Source organism: Plutella xylostella, chromosome 14, assembly GCF_932276165.1.
Source record: "Plutella xylostella chromosome 14, ilPluXylo3.1, whole genome shotgun sequence".
Lineage (NCBI taxonomy): Eukaryota > Metazoa > Arthropoda > Insecta > Lepidoptera > Plutellidae > Plutella > Plutella xylostella.
In genome coordinates, this window is record NC_063994.1 from 812,006 (window position 1) to 818,005 (window position 6,000).

Sequence of the window (6,000 nt, forward strand, 5' to 3'; positions counted from 1 at the left end):
CAATCCACCTGGGGCAAGACAAACATATGATTGTCTTGCCCCAGGTGTAACAAACCTTTTTTAGAGGAACTGTATTTTAAATATTATTACCTACGGTATTGCTCTCTCTGCAAAATTATACAGAATAACTGTTCAATTTTTTATCTATGTCGATTGTAGGTATATTGGGATAAAATCTTTGGCCTGGGTCTCCTATTTTATGCTACATGCGGCGTCCGACTTTGGCGTAAACGTTTCGATCAACGTCCTACGGCCTACCTACGGCGTCTACTCGCCAACGTCGCCGTGTGAGGGAGAACGCATCAGTACATTTCTGGGCCCTGAGTGCGAGTTTTTTAACCTATCGAGAAGTGAAATCGAAACGCAAATTTGTATGGCGTTTTAGACACGCCACCTAGTGGTAAGTAGCTGTACTAGCTCCGCGCCATACAAAATCTGCGTTTCGATTTCACTTCTCGATAGGTTAAAAAACTCGCACTCAGGGCACTGTAGTGAGCATCGTGACGCGACCTACGGCGTGACGCTGGACGCGACCTACGGCGTAAATAGGAGACCCAGGCCTTTGTTTTTATAATAAAAATAATACATAAATGTATTACTTATAGAGCTTCCACTATGTTATTGCATTTTTGACGTTTCCTTATGTCTGGTAAGTAAAGTTGGTTTTCCTTTGCAGTCATCAGATATGTATGGGATTTCGAATGTCAAAAAACCTATAATATAATGGACAGAGTATACGTGAATCAAAAACATGTATTATTATTCTAAGAGGGCATACAGTCGGCCACACGCTAGGCGCCATTATGCCTTGAGCGATAAGACCTACCCTCGGTTTGACTAGATTGTAGCCGACCGTTCCAAGTTTTAATGAAAAGCATAAATTAATAAATAGATGAATACTAGAACTAAAATATGAATGTATTCAATATTTTGTTGTTTGTGTTTCAGATGACTGCAAGATGGTCCGAAATTATGTCCGAAAAACAGATAGAGCATCTAAATACACGCGTGAAGACTTGTTGGAAGCTATTGAAAGAATAAAAAGTGGTGAATTGACTTCGTACAGAGCAGCTATTATATATAAAATTACTAGACCAACAATAGTAGGTCGATTATATGGTAAATATGGCGAAAAATCAGATACTTTAGGAAGAAGTCCAGCCATTTCAATTGAAATAGAAACAAAATTGGCAAAACATTTACATCAAATGGAAAAACACGGATTCGGTTTATCAAGAACAGAAATTATGGAGCTTGTGGGCCAGTGCGTAACAAAAAATGAAAGAAACAATCCGTTTAAAGACGGCATCCCAGGGGAAGACTGGTTTTTGTCTTTCAAAAAACGCCACAATCTGACTGTCAAAAAACCGCAAGCCGTGGAAAATTCTAGGAAAAAATCCTGGAATCCTTGGACTATATATACCTATTTTTATTTGCTGAAAGACACGATGGATTCATTGGAATTACACGACAAACCTTCACAAATATGGAATCTAGATGAGACAAGTTTTTCCAAAGATCCCACTAAAACCAAGGTAGTGGGTTTAAAAGGGTACGCATCTACAAGAACTATAGCATCACCTGGCAAAAACAACACTACGGTATTACTGGGAATTAGTGCCGCTTGAGGCAAAACTCCCCCACTAATTGTTTTCAAAGGATAAGACATTTGGGACCAGTAGACGTGTGAGGATGGTTATCCTGGGACTAGGTATGCGGCGACCAAGAATGGTTGGATGGAAACAGATGTCTTTGAGAGATTCTTTGAGAAAGTTTTTTTGCCGACAGTGGGAGATAAACGACCCATATTACTCATATATGACGGCCACGCTACACATGTAGGGTTAAACATGATAGAGAAAGCACGTGAAGCGGGTATCACTATCTTAAAAATCCCAGCACACACCAGCGACAATCTACAGCCACTAGACTTGGCAGTTAATAAGTCTTTTAAGGACAAGTGGGATCTGGCCCTTGTGAAGTGGCAAAGATTGAATGTGGGTTGTCTAAAAAAGAATTCTCAAAACTTATTGGCGAAATTTAGGCTCAAGTAGATCCTAAAGTTTGTGTTGCTGGGTTTCGCAAGGCTGGCATTTTTCCTTTTGATAAAAATGCAGTGCCAGAAGAAAAATTTCACTTAGACAACAAAAGGTTCTGCACCCCTGATTTTAAAAATATGTTAGTCTTCCCCAAATTAAGAAAAAGCTCAATAAGTAGAGAATTGGACCTTATTTTGTTATTTATAAAAAAAATATCTGAGTTTTACAAGCTTTTTCGATCAGAAGGTACAAAAGTAGGTTATATCATAGAAAAAATCATAGTGTTGGTCTTACCCCGTTTCATAGGGCAAGACTAGCAGTTTGGATGGGGTCCAGAAATGCCTAAATAAATCTGATTCTAGTATACTTGCGCAAAAATCATAATACGAGTTTAAAAGTGTAAAGAAATCCTAATTTAATGTTATTAGTCATTTAAGTGTAAGTTGTGTAGTTTCAGTGTAAGAACCGATTTTTCACGTTTAGAAATAAACTGTTTGTCTTACCCCACCTTACCTGACTGGACTGACATGTGACGACAAGTATATTTCATTTCACCCAAAATATTAGCCTATTTCATTGGAAACTATGAAAATTTAAATCATATAGTGTATAACGAATCGTATAGACCGAATGAGAAATTGAATGATATCATAAACTAGGTTTTGTTAAATCGTTTTAGAAAAACCATGGCGCAAGGCAGTTTTAAATCGTTTTAAATAAAAATCAGTTTAGTGTTAAGAAACGTTTAGTAAAGCTATGCTTAGGGGTTCTTTTCTGCAAGCCACCCTAAGACAGCTTTTTACCATTTATGACATCTTCCGTCCCCTCCGAAGAATGCAGCTAAAAAACGATAGGCCGGATGCCATCTATTGGTTGATTTTGGAATTTTTAAATGTCAAAAGAAAATCTCCCATTGAACACATCCCATTGTGGAAGCTCGATATTCAGAGGGAGCATTTTATACTCTTTTTAGCAAGCTACAAAACGCACCTAGTAAGTTTTTTTATCTACTTTCGTATGAGTGAATCCACATTCAATTATTTGTTAATTCATCTCTACGCACACAGAGACAATTTAGATACACGTAAAGCACACATACAAACATTATCGTCCGACGGCTCACGGGCGTCCGATGGTGCCGCCAGTGTATCGGATGTCTCCGATATCCGATATCGGGCCGGACAATATGAAAGACAGGTACATATTTCATACATTTTGCTTGCCCCGATATCGTGTCGGCGTCCTAATTTTTATTATTAAAACTCATAATGACATGTCAAACGGAACAAAATCATGGTAAACGGTAAAATTTCCCCCCGCAAAAATTGACAGACTTTTTTGTATCAAGAAAGACCGCTATGACGCTTCCCGAGGGTACACCCGAGTCCGCGTTGTTCTATTCTGCCGAGTATCAATACATGCGATGACTGCGATAAATTGAACCGATTGACTATAGAGGAAATTGATACAGAAAAAAAGAAAGAGATTATGAAAGAGAAGGATGATCATTTACAAAAGGCACAACTACGATATGATTTGAAAGCAAAAGACAAAAGTACCTACCTCCTATGCTGATAAAACAAAGAGAGTCCTTTTTTGGATTTACAGAAATGTCTGCCAACGCCGAGCCTCTCCATCAATCAGTCTTTTAATTTACGAAAACTGTGGACACTCAATTTAGTCATCTATGACGCCTCAAGCAAAGAGACACAAAATGTTGCAGGGCGTGGAGGCAATGAAATTGCTTCGTCCATTCTGGTGTGGTATCAAAAACACCTTGACAATACAATTGAGGAACTGACGATATGGACAGATAACTGCAACGGGCAGAATAGAAATAATATGGTGATTGCGTGATATCATATCGTATTTGCACTGTTCCCTAATGTCAAGAGGATTAATCATAAATTCCTGCTGAAAGGGCACGCCCATATGGAAGTGGATTACGTCCACTCATTGATTGAACGAAAAAAGAAGCGCCTTAATACGATGGACATCTCAATCCCCCATGACTGGGCTCAATTCATAACAACGTGTGCCGGTCTCAATCCATTTCAAGTTACTGAAATGAGTTTTAATGATTTTAAATACTTCACACATCTTTTTGAACGGACTGGCGCACTGATACATCGTAAGAAGGGTGCACAAGGAAAAGACTTTAAAATAACTCGCACTGTTTGGTGGCAGGTGCGATCCTTCGTTCGTTGGCTAAGTCAAGTTATTGAACGTTTTTGGTTAATAAAAGAACAAGTAACCTCCTTCTTACCAAACTTAGATACGCGATTAGCTAAGAAGCACCTTGAGTTCGTAACAAATAAGCACAATATGTTGGTTGAGGCTTTTCTAATAGATATTTTAAAATATCTAAATACGCTCAATACAGCGTTAAGTACAATGAAATGGAAAATTTATATGTGATCTGATACAAAGCGTCTCCTTTTCGTCGTAAACTGGATATGTTTGAAAAGGATATTGCAAGACAAAAAATTACAGCCTTCGAAAGCACATACCTACCTGCTAATATTTATTTTCACGTAGGTCAGCAGAAATTACGGCAGAAGTTACCGAAGGGTCCCTAGGAATGACCATAGAAGTACAGAATGTGTATGTTTTCATCATTATAAATATTATCGTGAAATGTTCAGTAATGGGGAAGCCTTAGTGCTAATTTCACCATTCTCGGTTAGAGCATAACCAGGGAGTAGTGGTTAAATTTTGACACTTCTGTCATGAATTTTATATGGAGATGACGTTTAATTTATAAATCAGTCCCTGTCGGTTAGATAACCGAGAATGGAGAAATTGGCACTTAGTCTTATTTTTAAATTATGTGTCAGATCGGTACGGCATCGTCAAAAAATTTCAAAATGGATAGGCGCAGGAACAATCCTTGTATTTTTTTTAGATAAATTAACTAAATTTTGTACGCACAACTCAGCATTTGGTTGTACTCTGCAAAATAATATTCTTGTGTGAGCCACTCACACATTGTTAGAGATTATGTGCTGACAGCGCTTGCATGCGCGCCCTCAATTTGGGTAATTCTTGACATCATTGTAAGTATTTTATACATTTAAGTTTTTAGTGCATTATAGACCATTGAACATATCAGTTCGTTCTTATTTGACAACCTTTTGCACTCAAATCTGACACCTTTAGGGCTTGACCGTAACAACAGCCCGAACATTGGTCCTTCGAGCCATCGAACTAGACCTCGCGGTAATTTCGGAAAACGTGTTTAAGGACGGTTAAATTCGTTGTTAAGAACTATCGGCGCGGTTTAGTTCTGAACTAGCTACCTATCACGGATTGCAGTGCAGTGAAACATTGACAGTAAAGTGACATATCATAGAAATCAAACAGATTTCTATTGACACAGTGCTGTTGTGCTTTATTTTGACATTTTATAACGGGAGGCGATTAAAGTCTACCGGGTACAGGACTTGTGAGAGGCCAGGCAGGCTTCCACGGACAGCAAGTTTGAGGCCACGTCGGCTACAATCTGACATTCTACCTTCGACGACTCAGCGGCAGTACTTCAGACGTTAAGGAGAGTAGGACATCTATCCACTCCATATATCCAAGTAAGATCTTTCCAATTCTTAAGTCATAAATATGGAGGCGGTCCTAGCTAAACAGAAGGAGCTGATCGCGGACATCACGAAGGTACGTGACAACTTTAAAAAGGATAGTAGTCTACGCAAGACGCCAGAGTATCTCAAGAAAAGGCTAGAAACTCTCGAGAGACTCTGGGAAGAATTCCAGAGTGCCCACAATCTACTTGACACTTACACTGACAGGGCACACGAATATTTTAGCCGTGACATATACGCTACAACCAAATCCCTCTATGAGGAGGTAAAGATGTTAATAACATCAAGCGGCAATTCGGACAAGTGCGATATACAGATGAGCACATCGCAAGCATCCCGAAATGTTTCGGAATTAATGCAACAGCAGC